Source organism: Hyperolius riggenbachi, chromosome 2, assembly GCF_040937935.1.
Source record: "Hyperolius riggenbachi isolate aHypRig1 chromosome 2, aHypRig1.pri, whole genome shotgun sequence".
NCBI lineage: Eukaryota > Metazoa > Chordata > Amphibia > Anura > Hyperoliidae > Hyperolius > Hyperolius riggenbachi.
Window position 1 is genome coordinate 571,124,129 of NC_090647.1, and position 24,283 is coordinate 571,148,411.

The following is a 24,283-nucleotide window of genomic DNA, read 5'->3' on the forward strand; positions in this document are numbered from 1 at the left end:
AGGAAACACACACACTGACTGAATACATTGTCTCTATGTGATTATCAGATGATGGGGGATCTAGGTGGACAATCCTGGGAATAAAGAGGACCTGTACATCTCTCTGGTGGGTTTCTGTTACTGGATACATCTGTAGGAAACACACACACACTGACTGAATACATTGTCTCTATGTGATTATCAGATGATGGGGGATCTAGGTGGACAATCCTGGGAATAAAGAGGACCTGTACATCTCTCTGGTGGGTTTCTGTTACTGGATACATCTGTAGGAAACACACACACTGACTGAATACATTGTCTCTATGTGATTATCAGATGATGGGGGATCTAGGTGGACAATCCTGGGAATAAAGAGGACCTGTACATCTCTCTGGTGGGTTCCTGTTACTGGATACATCTGTAGGAAACACACACACTGACTGAATACATTGTCTCTATGTGATTATCAGATGATGGGGGATCTAGGTGGACTGCAAGTACTGCTCTCTCCTGTACAAGTAATGAAAGTCTCCTCTTACCCGGTGATGTGAGGGGCGGCTGATTCTCCATCATGGCGTCCTTGTGGAGGTCCTGGTGTCCTTCTATATACTGCCCCTCCTCCATGGAGAAATAGATGAGACAATGAGCCTCCTTATAGGAACCTGACACACAGAATGATACAGTCACCACCATACAAATCACTGGCTGTCACTGGATACTGTCCCATAATTCCTGCTAATGCTCAACTCACCCCGACAGCAGATCAGTGAGGATGTTGTGGGCTTCTCGTGTCTCTCAGATATCAGGGGGTGAGGTGGGGGCACCGCGATGGTCACCAGACTTCACAGAAGGGAAACTCTGTATGGAGAGACTGAAGGTAAGGTCATGTGACACTCCCAGAATCCTCCTCACCTCTCCAGTCATGCGACATTCCCAGAACCCTCCTCACCTCTCCAGTGACGTCTGCAGGGGGTGTCTATCCGCTTAATGTGACAGACAGGAAGTGCACAGAATGTCCTCTACGCTAAACACTGCCCCACCTCAATACCAGTCCTCCCCTCCCCCACTATATGCTCCTCCTACCCCAATACCTGTCATCCCCTCCCTACCCCAATACCTCCCCTCCCCTCCCCCACTATGTGCTCCTCCCCATCCCAATACCTGTCCTCCCCTCCTCCACTATGCACGCCTCCCCTCACCCCAATACCTGCCCTCCCCTCCCCCACTATGTGCTCCTCCCTCACCCCAATACCTGTCCTCCCCTCACCCCAATACCTGCCCTCCCCACTATGTGCTCCTCCCCTCCCCCACTATGTGCTCCTCCACTCACCCCAATACCTGTCCTCCCCTCCCCCACTATGTGCTCCCCTCACCCCAATACCTGTCCTCCCCTCCCCTACTATGTGCTCCCCTCACCCCAATACCTGTCCTCCCCTCCCCCACTATGTCCTCCCCTCACCCTGTGTTGGCTGCAAATAAAAATATTTTCCCACTTTTGACTCTTATAATATTATTTATAACTGAGTTATTTTACAAATAAAACTCCCCTCTCACCTCTGTCGGCTGCAAGAGGAAATCCCTGATTTACTTCCGGTCTGTCATTACTTCCTCTCTGTGGTTCTACTTCCGGTTTCTGCGTTCCAGCTGCTGGTGGTGGATTCGCCATCTTGTGGTCAGTCAGCTAACTGCAGCCTCCTTTAGTAATTAAAGGGAGAAAAAACAGCCAGTACTTGAAGAAAACCTGAAAAAAAAAGTTTCACTTACCTGGGGTTTGTACCATCACATGCACCCGTCCTGTGTCCACGCTGTCCCTCAAAGGTCCTCCACCCCCCCCCCCCCCGCTAAGTTTCATTACCGCTGACTTGCTAATGGACGGCGCAGTGCGAGAGAATCTCTTTGTCTCCTGCAACGAGGACGCACGCAGCCAGGCGGCCAGAATTGCAAGTCGCGGCGGGGGACCAGAGGATTGTTGAGGACCGGCGCAGGCACAGGATGGCTACAGGGGGCTGGTAGAAGTCCCAGGTAAGCGAAACCCTTTTTTTTGAAGTTATTTCAGTTTCCTTTTAAAGTGGACATGAATTCTTGTACCGGACAGAAGGAAAACAGAGATAAATGCCCCCTGAATGTATTTATTTATTGTACTTATAAAGCACCTGTCAGGAACAGGGCCCGCGGCACGCCTGCGTATACGGTTCCCGACTGCGGGTTTGACCAGACTGAGAGGGGAAGCAGCCTTAATCAAGCTAAAACAAGTCTGTGACCCCTCAGAACACCTCTCACTGCCACCACTAGCTGTTGCTAGACACTTCCACTCGGCTGTCGAGTGCTCAGCGCGCAATCCGCGTTTTCGTATTCGGGTCAGCTTTGCGCTTTATGCCGAATACAGGAACGCCACGCACACACACGCACAATTGCAATCTTACACTGTAGTGAAGCAAAACCACTAACAGTCGTTCCGAACGATACTGTTAGCCACTCTGCTGTCGAGCTACTCGCACTGGCGTTTTCGTACGTTGGGTCTACTGCGCGCTTTAGGCCAACGTATGACAAATGCCCCCACACAAAATGCAATCACAATCTTATACGGTAGCGTCGCTCAATCATACAATCAGGCATGAACTTAGTTACACTTCAGTCTCTACTAGGCTATGAGTGTTAGTTTAGTACAGCAGAAGTCAAACTTATTAAATAAGCATTTAATATTCCAGAAAAAAATGGAACAATGCAGAACATAATATATACAAAAGATTTACAAAAACAGTAAAAATTACAAGGATAAAAGTTACAAAGTTACACACAAAGCGATTTGCTTACCCAATAAAACAGGGATCAAGATAGAAGAACCTTGGACTTGGGTTTTGTGGGCAGACACAGTTCTGGTTGGACCAGGAGCCAACTTAGCTTGGGCCGGGAGTCCAGCTTCAGCTACCGTCAGGAGAAGACTGATTTTAGGTATCTTTTTTAGGTAGGCTTTTTATGCTGGAATATTTGCCTTGAGGCTGCAAGCCTGTTTGGACGGGGGGAACTAGTTTTAATTACATCCTCAGACATAATTTGATTCCCAAAGATCTACTTCCACATGCAAAGAGTGTATTATAGCACACACACAACAAAAGACTTCCTTACTCCCGGTTAAAGGTGACAATTGATTAAGGCTTTCACATTGCAGCAGGATGTCATATGTAAAGTCCTGGCTCAGGCTGGTGTGAGCTGCTTCAAAGCATACTGTAGCCAGTCCAGGTGACAATTGCTCCCAAGCACAATACATCTCTGAGACATTATTCAGACAACATGGTCTGACCACCTGTATAGGCTTCACAGCAACTGTCTTATTAAGGGTTTCCTAATTAGAAGCAGACAATGATAGAGTTAATTTACATTATATAAGGAATTCCAGGAAGCTAGTTGCCAGCCTTCAAAGCCAGTCTGGCTAACAGACAATCCCATGTGATACAGTCAGAAAAATGAAAGAAATATGTTCCTGTATTATCCTTACATCATAAGCACCCCAGTATATCACCACAACGCCCACATATTACGCAGCGCTGGACATTAGTTTAGGTTACAGACAATATTTAGGGGTGACATACAGCAATACGACAATACAGGAATACATGCAGACCAGATCACACAGCACAGTATGAGTACAAGGTAATGCTTAGTCACTGGATGGGAGCATGGAGATCACACAGCACAGTATGAGTACAAGGTAATGCTTAGTCACTGGATGGAGCATGGAGATCACACAGCACAGTATGAGTACAAGGTAATGCTTAGTCACTGGATGGAGCATGGAGATCACACAGCACAGTATGAGTACAAGGTAATGCTTAGTCACTGGATGGGAGCATGGAGATCACACAGCACAGTATATGAGTACAAGGTAATGCTTAGTCACTGGATGGCAGCATGGAGATCACACAGCACAGTATGAGTACAAGGTAATGCTTAGTCACTGGATGGGGCATGGAGATTACACAGCACAGTATGAGTACCAGGTAATGCTTAGTCACTGGATGGGAGCATGGAGATCACACAGCACAGTATGAGTACAAGGTAATGCTTAGTCACTGGATGGGAGCATGGAGATCACACAGCACAGTATATGAGTACAAGGTAATGCTTAGTCACTGGATGGCAGCATGGAGATCACACAGCACAGTATGAGTACAAGGTAATGCTTAGTCACTGGATGGGGCATGGAGATTACACAGCACAGTATGAGTACCAGGTAATGCTTAGTCACTGGATGGGAGCATGGAGATCACACAGCACAGTATGAGTACAAGGTAATGCTTAGTCACTGGATGGGAGCATGGAGATCAGACAGCACAGTATGAGTACAAGGTAATGCTTAGTCAGTCACTGGATGGAGCATGGAGATCACACAGCACAGTATGAGTACAAGGTAATGCTTAGTCACTGGATGGGAGCATGGAGATCACACAGCACAGTATGAGTACAAGGTAATGCTTAGTCACTGGATGGAGCATGGAGATCACACAGCACAGTATGAGTACAAGGTAATGCTCAGTCACTGGATGGAGCATGGATATCACACAGCACAGTATGAGTACAAGGTAATGCTTAGTCACTGGATGGGAGCATGGAGATCACACAGCACAGTATGAGTACAAGGTAATGCTTAGTCACTGGATAGGAGCATGGAGATCACACAGCACAGTATGAGTACAAGGTAATGCTTAGTCACTGGATGGGAGCATGGAGATCACACAGCACAGTATGAGTACAAGGTAATGCTTAGTCACTGGATGGAGCATGGAGATCACACAGCACAGTATGAGTACAAGATAATGCTTAGTCACTGGATGGGAGCATGGAGATCACACAGCACAGTATGAGTACAAGGTAATGCTTAGTCACTGGATGGGAGCATGGAGATCACGCAGCACAGTATGTGTACAAGGTAATGCTTAGTCACTGGATGGAGCATGGAGATCACACAGCACAGTATGAGTACAAGGTAATGCTTAGTCACTGGATGGAGCATGGAGATCACACAGCACAGTATGAGTACAAGGTAATGCTTAGTCACTGGATGGAGCATGGAGATCACGCAGCACAGTATGAGTACAAGGTAATGCTTAGTCACTGGATGGAGCATGGAGATCACACAGCACAGTATGAGTACAAGGTAATGCTTAGTCACTGGATGGAGCATGGAGATCACACAGCACAGTATAAGTACCAGGTAATGCTTAGTCAGTCACTGGATGGTAGCATGGAGATCACACAGCCCAGTATGAGTACAAGGTAATGCTTAGTCACTGGAGGGGAGCATGGAGATCACACAGCACAGTATGAGTACAAGGTAATGCTTAGTCACTGAATGGAGCATGGAGATCACACAGCACAGTATGAGTACAAGGTAATGCTTAGTCACTGGATGGAGCATGGAGATCACACAGCACAGTATGAGTACAAGGTAATGCTTAGTCACTGGATGGAGCATGGAGATCACACAGCACAGTATAAGTACCAGGTAATGCTTAGTCAGTCACTGGATGGGAGCATGGAGATCACACAGCCCAGTATGAGTACAAGGTAATGCTTAGTCACTGGATGGGAGCTTGGAGATTAGGCAAGTTAGGTTCACTCAGATGCATAGCATCGGTTCACAGTAATGGATGTGCATGATCAGGTAGGACACAAAAGGAGGAGGACCCTGCCCAAAGGCTTACAATCTAGAGGGAGAGGTAAGGACACGAAAGGTAGGGGACCAGAGTTCAGCTGTGGGTTTTTGACATAGCTCCCAACTGTCCCTTTTTTGGAGGGACAGTGTGAGGAAACGCGGAAAAGCCGCCGCAAGGGCTCAGAGTGAGGCGGCTGTTTCCGCGTCTAACATGGCGGCACAACGCGAAGAAACCGACGCATGCTGCATGGGCAGAGCAGTGGAGTCCGCGTTGGAGGCGGCGGATTGTACGCATGGCAAAGCAGCTGGCATTGCGGCTGGATGCGGGGAAACCGCCACTCGCTTAGAGAGCAGGGCGGCGGTCCCCGCGCCTGAATCAGTGATCACATTACAAGACATGTCTGGTGTGGCTGGGACTGCTAGTCCACACAGGTTCAGAAGGACGCGCGCGCGCTGAGAGGCAGAGCTTATATGACAGCCAGAAAAGGGTCAGCTGACCAGGCGGGTCAGCTGACATTTTCACCACCTGCTATTGGTCCAGCATTTAGGGGAGGCGCTGGAGAGCGCTTTGCTATATATACTGGGTGCTGGTCATTCTCTGGTTGTCTGCCGTTGCGATCACTACGTGGTAGCACTCAGACCTTGTCTGTATCTGTGTTCTAGCATAGTTTCCAAAGGTGTTGACGATCAAGGAACTCACACCTTAGCGTCAGGAATATTGAACTGTATTATTTGTTATGACCTTTTGCCTGTCTGACCACTCCTCTGAACTCTGATTCTGTACCTTGCTATCTCTGATATCCTGTTGCCGATCTCTGCTCGTTCCTGGACTCTGTATCTGCCTCCTGATTCTGTACCTTGCTATTTCTGTTACCCTGTTGCCAATCTCTGCTCGTTCCTGGACTCTGTATTGGCTTCCTGATTCTGTACTGTGCTATTCTGATACTCCGTTGCCAAACCCTGTCTGTTTATTGGATTCCGTATCTGCCTCCTGAATCTGTACCTTATCTGTCCGTGTGTTACGACCTGGCTTGCCGACCTCGAGAACTGGCCTTACTGTTAGAGGCAGTTCCCAGACCTGTTAGTGACACCCTCCCTCTTGGGTGTCACTCACGCTCTGTCCTTCCTCCCATCAGCCTAGCTGCTGCCCCCTGGAGAGTCTAGGCCAGAGGAAGGAACATACTTCTGGAGAAGTACTCATAGTATACTGTTGCATCTAAACACTCACTTGTTATATCAGGTGTCCAGAGGTTAGTAGATATATCTGATTATCGGTGATACTGCAGATCACCAATAATCGGGTATATTCTGTATTCTCGGTGATACTGCAGTTCACCGGTAATCAGACTCTCTCTGTGTTACACCGATCGTTACATAACGGCAGGCCAAAAAAATAATAATGGACGCACGCACTGACCGTCTGGGCGCACTTGCCACTTCGGTGGACAACATCAATCAAGTGCTGGGTAGTCACAAGACTATGATTGAAGCTTTTTCTGGTTCTTTACAAACCCTCCAGACAGCAGTGGATGAGGTGCGATCCCCTCCTAGCTCTGACATGCGTTTGCCTGTACCTGAGAAATTTTCTGGTCACAGATCAGACTCCGAAATTTTAGAAGTAGAGTGTTATCTTACTTTGAGTTGAAACCCCGTTCTTCAAGAACTGTGGCCCAAAGAGTCACATTCATTAAGGCTTTGTTATCAGGCGATTCTCAGACGTGGGCGTACAGTTTGCCCACCGGGGATTTGGCCCTCTCTTCAGTGGAGGAATTTTTTAAAGCCATGGCAGTAATTTACGATGACCCAGACCTTGCCGCGACCTCTGAGCGGAAGCTCAAGCTCTTGCGTCAAGGCAGGGGTCCGGTCGAAGATTACGCAGCCGAATTTAGGAGATGGTCAGTTTCAGCCAGGTGGGACACCTATGCCCTATTAGATTGCTTCTTATCAGGGTTGTTGGGTGAGGTTTCAGATCTCATGTTAAGTCTGCCTGAACCTAAGACAGTCGATGAGGCCATTTCATCGGCTATTCGAATCGATCTCAGACTGCGCTATCAGAAACAGACTCGGGGTAGTAGTCATGTAAGAATGGTGTCCTACGCTGCACCTCCAGTAACTCCACCTCCTCCTGTCTCGCCTCCACCCGAACCAATGCAAATTGGTCGGTCAAAACTATCCCAAGTGGAGCGAAGACGCAGGATGTCTGAGCGACTGTGTCTTTACTGCGCAGAGGGGGGTCATAGAGTACGTAATTGCCCTAACAAGCCGGGAAACGCTACCGCCTAGGAGTTGTAGGGGGTAACACCCTAGGCACGCGGCTTTTACCCCTAGAAGATAAACGGTTACTCCTTCCTTGTACAGTCACATGGGAAGATAAAACTGAGGTTTCTGAAGCTTTTATTGATTCAGGCTCTGCAGCTAATTTTATGGATTTTGAATTTGCAAAGAAATTAGGTATTCTGCTCACCCCGGTAAAACCACCCATTCAGGTTACGGCAGTCGATGACTCCCCCCTGCAAAGTAATCATCCGCTGTCCCAGACACCAGAGGTGGAAGTCACTATAGGGGTACTACACACCGAAAAATTACAGTTTTTTGTGTTACACATGACCACCTCCACAGTCATCCTTGGCATGCCATGGTTGCACCTTCACTCCCCACAGATCGATTGGACCACTGGGCAGTTAACTAGCTGGTCAACCCATTGTTTCCAGCAGTGTTTAGGGAAGGTGACATTGGGCCAGACCAGGATTCATGTGGAGGGGGTAGTACAATATTCCGAGTATTCAGATGTGTTCTGTCCCAAGGCTGCTGATAAGTTACCTCCACATCGCCCCTTTGACTGCCCCATCGATCTCCGATCGGGTTGTATGCCCCCTAGGGGCCATCTTTACAATTTGTCTGGTCCAAAGAAAGTGGCCATGCAGGAATACATTCGTGAAAATTTAGCCAAGGGGTTCATTCGCCCTTCCCGGTCACCTGCTGGCGCAGGTTTCTTTTTTGTTAAGAAAAAAGACGGAGGCCTGCGGCCTTGCATTGACTACCGGGGCCTGAATAAAATCACAGTAAAGAATCGCTACCCGTTGCCCTTAATAGATGACTTGTTTACACAGATAACCGACGCTAAGATCTTTTCAAAATTGGATTTACGGGGTGTATACAACCTGGTGCGGATCAGAAAGGGCGATGAATGGAAGACGGCCTTTAACACGCCCGACGGGCATTACGAGTACCTGGTGATCCCCTTCAGGCTGTGTAACGCCCCGGCCGTCTTTCAGGAACTGATTAATGAGGTATTCAGGGAGGTATTGGGCAGGTTCGTGTTGGTATACCTAGATGATATACTTTTTTTTTCCAACAACCTCTCTGAGCACAGGACACATGTCAAGTTTGTATTGGATAAACTAAAGAGTAACTGTCAGGCTGCAGAAGCTAATTTAAACCTCTATTCTCCTGTGTTAAACAGTTTAGAAGGAAGCTCAAAAGCCATTAGTGAAGATAAACATTTCAGTTACCTTTGATGTGTGCTTATCAGCAAGTCTGTTATAGACCCATAAAGACGCAAGCCGCAGCTAAACTGCAAAGCATTCTGGGGCCCTCCCCTCGGCTGCTAATGAGACGTTGTTACAGAAGCTTGTAATCCGTCTAGCTGTGTAGCACTGATAAATCTCGGGCAGAGTACTCTGCAGGAGTCAGCTATTGTTCCTAGCCACATGGCTCATTAATATTCACTGCACACCGTGTTGTTCAAGAACGAGCTTATCTGTGATCAGGAATCAGGCAGGACATGACGACACATTTGACAGAAAAACATGGAGCCTGCCATGAGCTGTCAGGAGCATCTATCTCTGCATATACTATATACAAATTCTGTTAAGTACAAACGTGGACAGTGAAATGCATATGTAATGTAAGTACAGCCAATCTTTAGCTACTGATATATGTGTTTATTTTCTCTGAGACCTTATACCTAACAGCTCCTCTTAAGGCAAAACATGCTTTACGCCAAATTGGAGAAATGCATCTTCGAGGTAACATCTGTCACCTTTTTAGGGTACATAATTTCCACCTCGGGCCTGTCTATGGATCCTGCCAAGGTTTCTGCTGTGTTGGAGTGGCCTCAACCAGTGGGGTTAAAATCTCTTCAGAGATTTTTAGGCTTTGCCAATTACTATAGAAGGTTCATAAAGGGGTACTCCACTGTCATTGCACCCCTCACCAGTCTCACTAAGAAAGGGGCAGATACTACCCACTGGCCTCCAGAGGCTCTGCATGCATTCTCCACTTTGAAAGATTTGTTTTGCTCTGCACCCATCCTAAGACACGTTGACACCTCCTAACCCTTTATTGTTGAGGTGGACGCCTCGGAGGTCGGGGTAGGGGCTGTGCTGTCTCAGCGGTCAGGGTTGCAGGGTAGATTGCACCCATGTGCCTATTTTTCACGTGGGTTCTCTCCGGCAGAGAGAAACTACGATATAGGCAATAGGGAGCTCCTGGCCATCAAATTGGCCTTTGAAGAATGGCGTCATTGGTTGGAAGGAGCAGAACAGTTTACACTGATCACAAAAATTTGGAATACATCGAGGGAGCCAAGAGATTAAGCCCCCGTCAGGCCCGATGGTCCTTATTTTTCTCGAGATTCAGATTTATAATTACATACACCCCAGGGAGCAAAAACATTAAGGCAAATGCCCTGTCTAGATGCTTTGAGCCAGAGACAGCACAGCCCTCCCTCCCTCCCAGAGACCATTGTCCCACAGAGACTGGTATTAGCTACAACTGAGACTTGGGAAGATTGGACAGAGACTTTAGGTCCTTTTCAGCAGGACATCCCGGAGGGGAAGCCCAAAGGGGTTATGTTTATTCCACTGCCATTTCGCCTTCAGATTTTACAGATGTTCCATTCACACAGGAATGCGAGATACCCTGGGGCCTCCAGAACACAGGACCTTGTTGCCAGGTGCGCTTGGTGGCCGTCTCTGGCAGCCGATTGCAAAGAGTTTGTTAGAGAGTGTGCGGTGTGTGCGAGGAGTAAGCCCTCCCGACTGGCACCTGTGGGAAGATTGCAGCCCTTGCCCACCCCGAGTGAGCCATGGACCCACTTTTCCATGTATTTTGTGGGTGAGCTCCCCAGGTCTGAGGGCGTGTCGGTCATTTGGGTGGTAGTCGACCGCTTTAGTAAAATGGCCCATTTTGTGCCCTTGAAAGGACTCCCCTCGGCCCAGGAATTGGCCGATTTGTTCATCATCCACGTTTTCCGATTGCATGGCATTCCGGAAAACATCGTGTCAGATAGGGGAGTCCAATTTGTTTCCAGATTTTGGAGGGCATTCTGTCACCAAATGGGCATGGAACTGTCATTTTCGTTGGGCTACCACCCACAGACCAATGGTCAGATGGAAAGAGTCAACCAATCATTAGAACAGTTTTTGAGGTGTTACGTTGCAGAAGCGCAAAATGATTGGGTCAAGTTTTCGCCCTTCGCAGAATTTGCGCACAATAATTTGAAAAGTTCCTCTTCAGGATTTTGTCCATTCCAGGTAGTGACCGGGAAGTTGCCTAAATTCTCCCCATTGCCAGTTGCCTCCACTCCGTTTCCAGCTCTGGAGGCCTGGCAAAGGTCATTTAAAGATATATGGTGGATCGTGAAAAATAATTTGGAAAAGGCGTTTCAAAGTCAAAAAGGTCAAGCTGACAAGAGACGTTCATTGGAGTAGAGGTTTTTGCCAGGAGATTTAGTTTGGGTGTCCACACGTCACTTGACCTTGAAACAGCCCTCAGCTAAGTTGGGGCCCAGGTATGTGGGTCCATTCCCAGTAACTAGAAAGATCAACGATGTCACTTATGCCATTGCCCTCCCTGCCAGTATGCGCGGCGTGAGATCTTTTCACGTGTCCCTGCTTAAGCCAGCAGTTCATGTGGGTCCCACTCCTCCTCCTCCGGTGAAGCAGGGCCTGGATTAGGGAGCACAGCGGACTCAGGAGGGCCCCCATGATAGGGCTAGCCTCCTGTCCAGCAGTGCAGGGGGTTAAGTTTCAGGAGGGAGGGGGCGGAGTAGGAGAGCCAGGTGGAGCTGCGGGGGAAGGAAGCTGAGTGAGGGTAGCGAGAGGAAAGGGAGGAGTTAGGCAACGTGCAGGGAAGAAGAAAGTGCGTGGCTGCTTCTTCTCTCTGGCTCATCGATGGCTTCCCCGGCAGGCGAGATGGAGGCTTCCCCGGCAGGCGAGATGGAGGACGTGGATCAGCTGCTCGCTCTAGTCAGGAGCGAGGCGGCAGCGCGGGGTCCACAGTGGGTGGCCCAACAGGTCGAGTCGATGGCGGCCGGCGTCAGCGGCACGGAATCTGGAAGGGTGAGTGCGCGCATATCCAGAGCCGCCGGAGCGGCTGAGTCCCAGCGCATCACCCAGGGGTAGGAGAAAGAGGCGGCAGCCCCATGCAGGCATCCCCAGCCCCCACACCTAAGAAGGGCAGCGCGGCGAAGAAGAAGGGAGCCGGCGCAAAACAGGTTGGAGGGCCCGAGGCAGCAGAGGCCCCACGTGCGCAGAGGCCGAAGAGGGGGCAGCAACCACAGGCGCAGGGAGAACGGCAGAATGCGGCAGCTTCATCCGGGCGAAGTGGCCACAGACAGGGCAAGGGGAGCGCAGCAGGACGCAAGGATCAGCGCACTGACCCTGGTGCATCCACTTCTAGTCAGGCCAGGGCCCAGCAGCAGACTAAGAAGGCGGCGAGCAAGAAGGGCTCAGCTCCAGCACCACCAGCGAGACGTCACAGAGACAGGTCCAGCAGCTCTGATGATGGTGATGGAAGCATGGCTGCCAGCCCTGGCAGGCCCCCATCCATATCACCACCTCGCCACAGCAACGCGCCCAGGACCAGCGGGGGTGCAGGGCACAGAGGGTCAAGCAGAGGGCAGCCAGCGGATGGCGTGCGAGCCAGCAACAGACACGAGGAGGGACGACAGAGGAGTCCCGGACGCAGGGACAGCAGCGGATCCGCCTCCCTTGCGGATGCCGCTTCCGGAAGGTCTGGCGACAATCATCAAGCGAGCCCGGCGAGGCCAAGGGTGTCGGCTGATCGGGGTGACCGTCCGGTGCAGCCAGGTGAGATGCTACCCAGTAATAATCATGCATTGTTTTCTGTGTCGGGGGAGAGAGAGGCTAGGAGGGGGGATCAGGTTAACATGATGGGGGTGAGTGGAGCGGGTGGGCTGGCAGCTTCAGGGCAGACAGCAGCCCCTAGTTCACTGCTGGACAATACATCGCCGGCATTGTCACTTATCAATTCACTGTTAGTAGGCATAAGGGATGTGTTACAGGGTTCTACTTCTGGGCATACGGTGGGCCACAATGGTACACCAGTACAAGCATGGACGGGGCCGGTAGTGCCCAATTTGGCCCCTGCAGTGGTGCCAACCACTCCGTTGGTAGGGGGGAATGGTAGCCTGGCGACGACCACAGACGTTGCTGGGCCGTCAGTCTCCGGTCAGACCCCGGTACGGGACAAGGATGCTGAGTCAGTTCGCTTGTCTGACGCAGCGAAAGGCGAATTGTATCTGTGTTTTTCAGGGCCATTAGGACTACATGTCAAGCAAGAGGTGAAGGAGAGAATATGGAAAGGGGAGTACATAGAGATCTTCTCACTGCTTCCTCTAGGTAAGTTTAATCTGGATCGGGTTAAACCCGACGAGAGTAAGAAAGAGGAGGAGGAGCGCAGAAGGTATCGGTTAATACCCCGAACATTTCAAAATTGGCAGCAGGCATTTTCCACTCATGCCAGCATAATTGGGGAGAAACAGCCCGAGTGCTGTTCCTCCTTGTTTTGCTATTAAGAATGCATAGGCGAGGCCTACAGAATGTGTGGGGGCACAGCGTGGCTTCGTTACGACGAGCACTTCAGGCAGTGCAAAGCCATCCGCCCTTCAGTGAGATGGGATCAGAAGGACATTGGCACATGGATGCAGCTGATGATCCCAGGGACAAAGAGCAATCAGCCCTTTCAAGGGGGGGCCAGCGGTTCCGGTTCAGCCGGGCAGCTGGCCTCTAGAAAACCAGGAGTGTGTTGGAAATTCAATGAGGGAGCATGCAGGTTTGGCAGCTCATGCCGGTTCAAGCATGAATGCTCTTTCTGCGGAGGCAACCACACGGTTTCAAAGTGCTACAAGAAAAACAAGGGACGTTCCGCAGATTCTGCAGAAAAAAGGGAGGAGTCAGGTGAGGGTGGAAAGGATGGAGCTACACCTAAGTAAGTATCCTGATTCAGAGGTGGCGGATTTCCTGCGTAGAGGTTTTCCAGAGGGAGTTATCATTCCCAGTTTCGGAGCATCAGGATCTCAACCCCCTTATAGGAATTTACAGTCTGTCGCGTTATGTCCAGAAGTGGTCTCGGACAAGCTAAAAAAGGAGGTAAGTTTGGGACGGATGGCAGGCCCTTTCAGTGATCCTCCCATGGAGGGTTTGATCGTTTCGCCCCTGGGTTTGGTTTCAAAGAAGAAACCTAACTCTTTTCGGCTTATTCATCACCTCTCGTATCCGAAAGGTTCCTCAGTTATTGATCCGGATGCCTCTTCAGTCGCATATACATCTTTCGACACAGCTGTCAGGATGGTAAAACGTGCAGGAAATGGGGCGTTGCTGGCAAAGAGCGACGTAGAATCCGCCTTCCGCCTGTTGCCCGTCCATCCTTCCAGCTTTTGTTTGTTAGGATGTTTTTGGGAGAAAGGATTCTATGTTGATTGCTGTCTCCCTATGGGCAGGGCCGGATTTCCGCACAGGCCTCCTAGGCCAGTTCCTAGGGCGGAAACCTGCCGACAGGAGAGCTGGGGCGGCTGTCGCACAGTGACTGTACACCAGGCAGCACGTCAGCTGTCTCTGCTGCGCGCTGTCCCCAGTCTCTGCTAAGATCTGCACTTCTGCACGGAGGAAAGCGCCCCTCCCCTCTCCACTCTGACACTGAGGGAGGAGGAGGTGCAGAACTTGCTGATTACGTCACTGAATATGACTGATGGCTGTGGCTGTTTCGCGGGACTATTGACTGCAAGATGCTCGTGCCTGGAGTGCATCTGTATGCTTCTAGCCTGCTACCCCCTGTGAGTTCTCAGGAATGCCAAAGTACAACACAGGTAACCTGAAGCTTCCCTTCCACGGAGCTTTCCGTCCAGCTGTGTTCAGAGTCGCCCTACCTCCACCTCCTCTTATCAGAGATCTAAGCCCTCAGATAAAGCAACAGAGCCATCTCCTGGGAATGGAAGCCACAGGCATAGAAACCTTGTCCCTTCAGACAGAACCCATGATTGATAGGGGTCATCTCTACTAAGATATGAGTAGCCTACCCCTCCTGCTTCCTGTAGTTACTATTTAAAAAGACAGGGACAGAAGCATGCAGTAAGGGGTGAGTGTTGAACTGCAGAGTTGGAAAGGATAATGTGAAGATCTTCACAGAGATAGGCACAGCCCTTGATTGTCCCTATCAGAGGCTTTTCTACAATCTCTGCAGCACTTGAGCTCTCTTTCACTTTTGTCTATAGTGTCAGTGATGTACATAAGCTGCAAATCACACAATGTATAGCAAACCACAACACATGCTGGAAATAGGTAAATGAGTGTTTTCAGTTTCACACCAGGGCATGATTTATCTGATTATACTGTAGTTAAAAACAGACAGACATTTCTTGTTTACAATTAAATCCCTGCTTTCATGTCATTAACTACCTGCGGACCGACGCAGTTTAAATCTACGGTGGGCGGGTGGCACTGCTGCGGTTCTGACCGGACGTAAACTCTACGTCCCATTCACCGTGCCCCCGCACGTCCCCGCCGCTGTCGCTGCTCTGTCCCTGCTCTGTCCCTGCCGCAATGTGCTGCCCTGCCGCCTCTATGACGGCAGAGCGCTGTGAGCCGGGCAGAAGCCGTTCCCGTTGGCTCCTGGCCCTGTCATTACTGTAAGCCAATCCCATTGGCTTACATTGAGTGACAGGGTCAGGAGCCAATGAAAGCGGCTCCTGACCGGCGCACAGCGCTCTGCCGTCATAGACGGCAGAGAGAGCAGCCTGCGGCGGGGACGGAGCGGCTTGACCGGCGGGAGCGGCGGATTTTAGCGGCGATTCGGCGGGAAGCGGCGGTTTACTGTACCAGCACCCTCTGGTCCTTAAGGGGGCAGAGGCTGCTGGTACCGAAGTGGTTAAAGGTGCCCACTGCTCATACATCAGACGATGTATGGACAGATCGACCAAGAGACAGATCTCTCTCTGATCCGAGAGAAATCTGTCAGCCGCCCATACAATGCAGACCAATTCCTGATCAATTTCAGCATGAAATCTCTCAGGAATCACCCTTGTTACACCGCCTCCGGAGCTGTTCCCCCAGTGAAAAATGTACCCCCTTGTGGCCCACGCTGGCTCCATCTCTGGACTCTTCCGCACATACACGCATCACACATGCATCACACACGCACCCACGTATACACCGGCAACCACCTGTTGCAGCATGTTCATTCGACACATGCAAGCAATTTTGGCCTCTCTGTGGCACTGATTTTCATCCAATTATAATAATCGAATCGGATGGTCGATCAACTGCCTGGTCGCATAATGTATGGCCACATAAAATGTACTCAGAGGAGCTTGCAATGTAATCCCTGCCATCATGTCTCTGTCCTCAAAGAAGTTTAGTCTAATTCCTGCCGTAATGTCACTAGTTATCCTCAGAGGAGCTTACTGTCTTATGCTGGGCATACACGGTCAGATAATTCTTATCAATCGAGCCGCTGATGGCTCGATTGATAAGATCCAACCTGTCTGATACCCTGTCGGATCGATACTGCGCTCGATACCGATGGGGAGAACAATGGGAAGAAACGAGCGGCTGATTAGCAGCGCCTGCGGGGATGAGCGGGAATCGATCCGCGCGCATCGAGCCGCTGGCTTGATACCAGCGCAAAACTAACCGTGTATGCCCAGCATAAGGCCTGTTTTTCAAGAACAGTTGTACTGTATGCTCAGCAAGCAGTTACCAGGCAGCAGTGAGCAGTTGTGAGAGTTTGTGAGGCATTTCACTGCCTATCAACTGCTCATGGAAAAGGGCCCTAATTCTTGTCCTCGGAGGGGGATGTGCTGTATTTGGGAGGGGGTACAACTCAAGGGGGCACAATTTATTTTTTAGCACCTGACTCCAATGATTGGGAGCAATTTGCTGCACTGTATGTTTGCTGGGGAAAAGGTTTGTGTATGAGAAAGGGGGGGGGGGTTTGCTAGGACCCCATTGGTCAGGGGCGGCTGATGATAGTAGGCCTAGGGCGGTAAAAAGTACAAATCCGGCCCTGCCTATGGGTTGCTCTATCTCCTGTTCTTACTTCGAACGGTTCAGCTCCTTTGTCGAGTGGGTGGCAAGGGATGTCTCTGGTCTTCAGTCAGTTATTCATTATTTGGACGACTTCTTGTTCATTGGAAGGAAGGGGACGTCTGAGTGTGGGTATCTGCTGGCAACTATGCGGCAGGTTCGCGCTCGTTTCGGCATTCCTTTAGCGGAAGACAAGACAGAAGGCCCTCAGACCACCATAAAATTTTTGGGCATAGTGATCGATTCCATCGCCATGGAGTGTAGATTGCCTGAGGACAAAGTGGACGACTTGCGTCGAACTATTGCAGGAGTTCTCGAGCATAGGAAAATCCCCTTACGGGAGCTGCAGTCGCTTCTGGGGAAACTGAATTTCGCCTGCAGAATTATGCCTATGGGCCGTATTTTCTGCAGGGGACTGTCACGAGCCACGGCAGGAGTCAGGGCGCCACATCATCGTGTTCGGTTGGTGGCCGAGCACCGGGAAGATCTGCGCATGTGGTTAGTCTTCTTGTCGGACTTCAATGGTAAATCCATGTGGATGGACGAGACGCGTGGGAATCATGATTTAGAGCTGTTCACAGATGCGGCAGGATCATGTGGCTTCTGGGCCTTCTTCTCAGGTAAGTGGTGTGCGGAGCCCTGGCCCGAATCGTGGGAGGCACTAGGTTTCACTAGGAATCTACTCCTGTTGGAGTTATTTCCTATTTTGGTGTCGGTTGAGTTATGGGGCTCGCTGCTGCAGAATAGGAGGATTCGCTTCAACTGTGATAACATGGGAGTGGTGTTGGCGATCAATCGGCTGACGGCGTCATCCCCTCCGGTTGTCAGAGTGCTACGACCAGGGGTGCCTCTAGCCATTTTGTCACTCCAGGCGAGAAAATCTGTGGCACCCTTCCATGAAAATAATCGTAATGCGTCAGTGTTTCACCAGGAAATGAGCTTACGGGCTGCGGGCCAGTGAACTGACGCGGAGCCTGTTCACCACCTGGGGACACAACATCTGCCGGGGGGGTGACCGCGGTCCCCCCCGCACAGCACTCATGACTGCCTCGTCGGCCTGGTACCCTCTACAATGGGTCAGAAGGAGGCACAAAGGGGGACAGAAGGAGTCACGGGGGACTAAAGGAGGCACACAGAGACAGAAGGAGGCACAAAGGGGCACAGAAGGAGGCACAGGTGGACAGAGGAAGGCGCAGGGGACAGAGGTGGCACATGGGGACTGAAGAGGCACATGGAGACAGAAGCAGGGCACAAAGGGATACAGAAGGAATCACAGGAGGACAGAAGGAGGCACAGTGGGACTGAAGGAGGAACAGTGGGGCAGAGGTAGCACAAGGGGACAAATAAAGGCAAAGGAGATGTAAGAAGGCACAGGGGGACAGAAGGAAGCACAAAGGGCACAGAAGGAGGCAGAGATGGCACAAAGGATGAAATAAGGATGCACAAGGCACAGAGGTGTCAGCTGCCTGCAACTTACACTAAGTAGATGCAGCAGAAGCAAGTAATAGAACACCCACAGGGGTGTGGCGTAATTTTGGGTGGGGCTTAATTTGGGGGTGGGGCTTAATCCAGCACCATGGCGCCCCCCAGGACCAATGGCACTCCAGGCAATGGCCTGTACTGCCTATACCTAGAGGCGCCCCTGGCTACGACTATTGGTTCTTAGTTGTTTGAGGTTTAATTTGATGATTTTTGCTGTCCACTTGCCAGGCACTGAGAATGATGTAGCTGATGCTCTTTCTCGGTTCCAATGGCAGAGGTTTCGGAACTTGGCTCCAGGAACAGAGCGGCAGGGTGCTTCCTGCCCCCGGGCCTTGTGGGAGATACCCGTGGGTGCATAGAGAACTGGATCTCTCAGTCTTTGTCCACCTCAACTTGGTCCGCCTATTCTGCGGTGTGGGCGACTTGGAACAAAAGGTTACGACAAGTCTGGTCGAACTCGATGGACGTATGTCTTTTTTCAACCAAAATAACTATGTAACTATGTAAGTCGGAGGTTGCAACTCAGTTGAGGAGCATTTGTTTTTGTTGTTGCAGTTTATGGCGGAAAAGGGAGGAGCAGGAGTTTCTTCGGGGGTATTAGCTAAGAATTTATCAGCATTATCCTTTTGGTTTCAGTTGCACGGGTTGGTGGATGTTACCAAGGACTTTAGAGTCCGGATGGCTATGAGGGGACTGCGAGCTCAGCGCCAGCAGCCTCGGGATTCCAGGCGCCCGGTCACGTTTAGTTTGCTGGGTTCCATACTGGATTGCTTACAGTCGGTATGCAGTTCTCATTATGAGGAGTGCTTGTTTGGGGCAGCGTTTGCATTAGCTTTCTTTGGGGCATTTAGGATCAGTGAGTTGGTCAGCCCGAGTAAGACCAAATTGGGGGGTGTCATGTGGGGAGAGGTGAAACAGTCACGGGAGGTAGTTGACATTTATTCACGCAGGTCAAAGACGGATCGGTTAGGTGAGGGCCGGACGATTACACTGTTTTCGGTACCGGGGTCACTAGCGTGCCCGGTCCGGGTAGTGCAACATTTCACGGAAGTACGCTCGGGATCAGCGGGTCCTTTCTTATGTCATGAGGATGGAGTGCCACTGACCAGGTTTCAGTTCATAGCAGTGTTTAGGAAGGCATTAGGTCATCTGGGTCTGCTGGCAATGGAATATGCGTCACACTCCTTTAGGATAGGGGCAGCAACGGAGGCGGCCAGGTGGGGGTTAGGCAACGATCAGATAAAAAAGATAAGACGTTGGGAATCAGCTAGATTCCGGTCATACGTCAGGCCCCATTTAATCTAAGGAGATCGTTGTAGTGCATGTTCAGGAGGGATGTTGGTTAGTGTTTTGGTGTTTTTTGTTGTTACGGATAACCGTGTCCATCCGCGTTTAGTATGGATTCTGGGACACTCATACGTTGCTCGGGGTGCTCGGAGAGCCGCAGTGCGGCCGAACGGTCGCCAGCTGGGTATTCCGAGGTCGACGGCAAGTGTCCGATGGATAGGGATTCCAGGAATGCTGTGGAGTAAGGTTTTGTCAGAGGTTTGTTGCTTTGGATAGAGCTCCGGATGTCTTGGTTTTCCATGCCGGAGGCAATGATCTGGCTTCAAAAACAACGAGGCAGATTATGCACGACATAAAATGTGACTTTATGAGGATTCAGACCACTTTTCCCCGCACGGTGGTCGTGTGGTCAGAAATCATCGGGAGAACCTGTTGGCGAATGGCACGGTCTGTTGACAAGGTCAACAGGGCCCGGAAGAAACTGAACAGGGAGGTGTCTCGATTTGTAGTAAGGAATGGAGGGGTGGCTGTAAGGCACGAGGAGTTAGAGGAAGATACAGCGATGTTCTTGTGTAGGGATGGTGTGCATCTCAATGACATAGGCATTGACCTTTGGGCTTTAGCTTTAGAAGAAGGCATTCAGAGAGGCTTAGTTTTATGGGCGGCGCAAGGGTAAGGTTTCACCCTTGCTGGCTGGTGGCGGGGCAAGGTTGCCGGAGGACGGTGGTTAGGTTTTGGAGGAGTTCACGCGTGTGAACTCCTCACAGTAAAGAGATCGTCTGCAAAGAGTTTTATGGGCATGCGGCTGTCCCCGAGCCGGAGTATGCGGCTGTCCCCGAGCCGGAGTATGTGGCTGTCCCCGAGCCGGAGTATGCGGCTGTCCCCGAGCCGGAGTATGCGGCTGTCCCCGAGCCGGAGTATGCGGCGGGGGGCCGGTTCTTATAGCTGCATTCCCAAGGTTCTTATTTTATAACCTCCGGTTTTCCTTGCTCCAAGGTTACTGGTTTTACCATTATTTGGTACAAGTTATGTTTTATATTAAAATTTTGTAAGTTAAAATTTGAATAAAGTTGGGCTGCATTGGCCTGTATTTTCCATCGCCAATTGCAGTCCGGGTTCGTTTTGTTTAAATAAGGTGGGTTTTGATTTATGTCTTTAAGGGGACAGTAGTAGGGATGCCATATCATGATAGATGACCAACCTGAGTACGAGGTAGAGAAGATTTTAGACTCACGCATAGTTCAGAACTCAGTACAATATCTGGTTCATTGGAAAGGGTACGGTGTTGAGGAGAGATCATGGGTACCTGAGTGTCGCATGCATGCTGACATGAAGGGAGTTCCACGCGTTGCATCCTGAGAAGCCTGGTGGGAGCTGTCCGGAGTCCACTCCTTGGGGGGGGGGGGGTACTGTGAGGAAACGCGGAAAAGCCGCCGCAAGGGCTCAGAGTGAGGCGGCTGTTTCCACGTCTAACGTGGCGGCACAACGTGAAGAAACCGACGCATGCCGCATGGGCAGAGCGGTGGAGTCCGCGTTGGAGGCGGCGGATTGTACGCATGGCAAAGCAGCTGGCATTGCGGCTGGACGCGGGGAAACCGCCGCTCGCTTAGAGAGCGGGGCGGCGGTCCCCGCGCCTGAATCAGTGATCACATTACAAGACATGTCTGGTGTGGCTGGGACTGCTAGTCCACACAGGTTCAGAAGGATGCGCGCGCGCTGAGAGGCAGAGCTTATATGGCGGGTCAGCTGACATTTTCACCACCTGCCATTGGTCCAGCACTTAGGGGAGGCGCTGGAGAGCGCTTTGCTATATATACTGGGTGCTGGTCATTCTCTGATTGTCTGCCGTTGCGATCACTACGTGGTAGCACTCAGACCTTGTCAGTATCTGTGTTCTAGCATAGTTTCCAAAGGTGTTGACGATCAAGGAACTCACACCTTAGCGTCAGGAATATTGAACTGTATTATTTGTTATGACCTTCTGCTTGCCTGACTAATCCTCCTGAACTCTGATTCTGTACCTTGCTATTTCTGATATCCTGTTGCCAATCTATGCTCGTTCCTGGACTCTGTATTGGCCTCCTGATTCTGTACTGTGCTATTCTGATACTCCGTTGCCAAACCCTGTCTGTTTATTGGATTCCGTATCTGCCTCCTGAATCTGTACCTTATCTGTCCGTGTGTTACGACCTGGCTTGCCGACCTCGAGAACTGGCCTTACTGTTAGAGGCAGTTCCCAGACCTGTTAGTGACACCCTCCCTCTCGGGTGTCACTCACGCTCTGTCCTTCCTACCTTCAGCCTAGCTGCTCCCTCCTGGAGAGTCTAGGCCATAGGAAGGAACATACTTCTGGAGAAGTACTCATAGTATACTGTTGCATCTAAACACTCACTTGTTATATCAGGTGTCCAGAGGTTAGTAGATATATCTGATTATCGGTGATACTGCAGATCACCAATAATCGGGTATATTCTGTATTCTCGGTGATACTGCAGTTCACCGGTAATCAGACCCTCTCTGTGTTACACCGATCATTACAGTCAGTCCCTCTTTGGGAGCCCTGTCCTTCTGTCCCTCTTTACCCCTCATGTGTCCCTCTTTCAGGACTTTGTCCCTCTTTCTATGTAAATATATATATTTCTCTACTGAAAATGTGTTTGATTGACTCTAAACTTTATTCTCAACCTTTAAATTGATATATTACTAATTTAAAAATGTAACTACGAAGGAAAATGAACCAGGATAAAAAGGACCAGTGTGGTTTGAACAGGGGCGTAGCTTTGGAGCTATGGGCCCCAGTGCAAGTTTTACATTGGGCCCCCCCAAGCACTCTATAGGTAACACTTGATACAGTGCAACAAAACCTGCCAAGGTCATCCACAGTTTTAGAGGTGCAAGAAGGGGATGGGGAACAGTTTGTTAAATGATTACTACTATTCAAAGTATCTATAGAAGTGATTATTACCACCACAGGACCAACAAACAGCTAATACTTTGGTTGAGGAAGGGCCCCATGGGGTCCCTCTGACCCAAGGGCCCCGATGCGGTCGCTACCTCTGCAACCCCTATTGCTACGCCACTGGGTTTGAATTATAAAACAAACAAAAAAAAATACATATCTCCAGGCACATCGCCTCTAGTTAGGACATTAAATAAATTATTAAGGAAAGGGAGGTGCTGAAGGGGGTGTGGCTAGAAAACAGTAAAAATCTATTAACCCTTCGCACTCTCACATGCAAATGTTCAAACAAATGCATTCACAGATTCACTCATCCAGGCACAACTGTTATCCCTACAGCTAAATTAAAAGCCAGGGTTTTAGTTCACAGAGGAATGCATTCTTATGCTTAGTCACCTATACTGCGCAGAAGTACCCAGGTAAACATAGGTGTCCTAACTCTGGCCCTGTAACATGCATAGTGCAGACATGCAACCACATTCATTGCATCAAACCTATCAATGGATTAGGAGCACACATCCTGACGTCCTCTCCTGGGACCTGTACCAGCCTGTACCTAATACCTATCCCAAGTTCCCCAGCCAGCAGCCTTTACCTATCCTTAGCTCCCCAGCCAGCTTAGTACCCATCCCTAGTATAGTGGTTGGCTTAGCTGCCTTTAACAAACGTAATTGTTTTTAAACAATAATAAGGCATACATGACCTACACTTATGGCTCTAGGCCAAGGCCCCGCATACTCTAAGGCCGCCTCTGCAATGAACTTCGCCTAACCACCCCCCACATCACCCAGTCCCATGCACGCCTCCAGGACTTCTCAAGAGCTGCTCCAACACTATGGAACTCCCTACCTCCACCCATTAGGGCAGCTCCCTCCTTCAACATTTTCAAGAAAGCCCTCAAAACTCACCTTTTCACTCTGGCCTATTACCCCTCACAAGCGCTCTAAACCCACAGCTGAACTCTGGTCCCCTACCTTTCGTGTCCCTACCTCTCCCTCTAGATTGTAAGCCTTTGGGCAGGGTCCTACTCCTTTTCTGTCCTACCTGATCATGCACCTCCATTACTGTGCACCCATGCTATGCATCTGAGTGAACCTAACTTGCCTAATCTCCATGCTCCCCTCCAGTGACTAAGCATTACCTTGTACTCATACTGTGCTGTGTGATCTCCATGCTCCCCTCCAGTGACTAAGCATTACCTTGTACTCATACTGTGCTGTGTCATCTCCATGCTCCCCTCCAGTGACTGAGCATTACCTTGTACTCATACTGTGCTGTGTGATCTCCATGCTCCATCCAGTGACTAAGCATTACCTTGTACTCATAGTGTATTGTGTGATCTCCATGCTCCATCCAGTGACTAAGCATTACCTTGTACTCATACTGTGCTGTGTGATCTTCATGCTCCATCCAGTGACTAAGCATTAACTTGTACTCATACTGTGCTGTGTGATCTCCATGCTCCATCCAGTGACTAAGCATTACCTTGTACTCATACTGTGCTGTGTGATCTCCATGCTCCCATCCAGTGACTAAGCATTACCTTGTACTCATACTGTGCTGTGTGATCTCCATGCTTCATCCAGTGACTGA

At 50.1% G+C, this 24,283-nt stretch overlaps 1 long non-coding RNA gene across 1 annotated transcript; it reads right to left on the reverse strand.

Annotated features, from left to right (window-relative positions):
• Positions 1-200: 200 nt before the first annotated feature.
• LOC137547439 (uncharacterized) lies at positions 201-835 on the reverse strand. Its single transcript, XR_011026587.1, has 3 exons — positions 734-835; positions 522-644; positions 201-266 (listed from the first exon to the last, which is right to left on the reverse strand). It is a non-coding gene; the product is annotated as an uncharacterized lncRNA (long non-coding RNA).
• Positions 836-24,283: the final 23,448 nt, after the last annotated feature.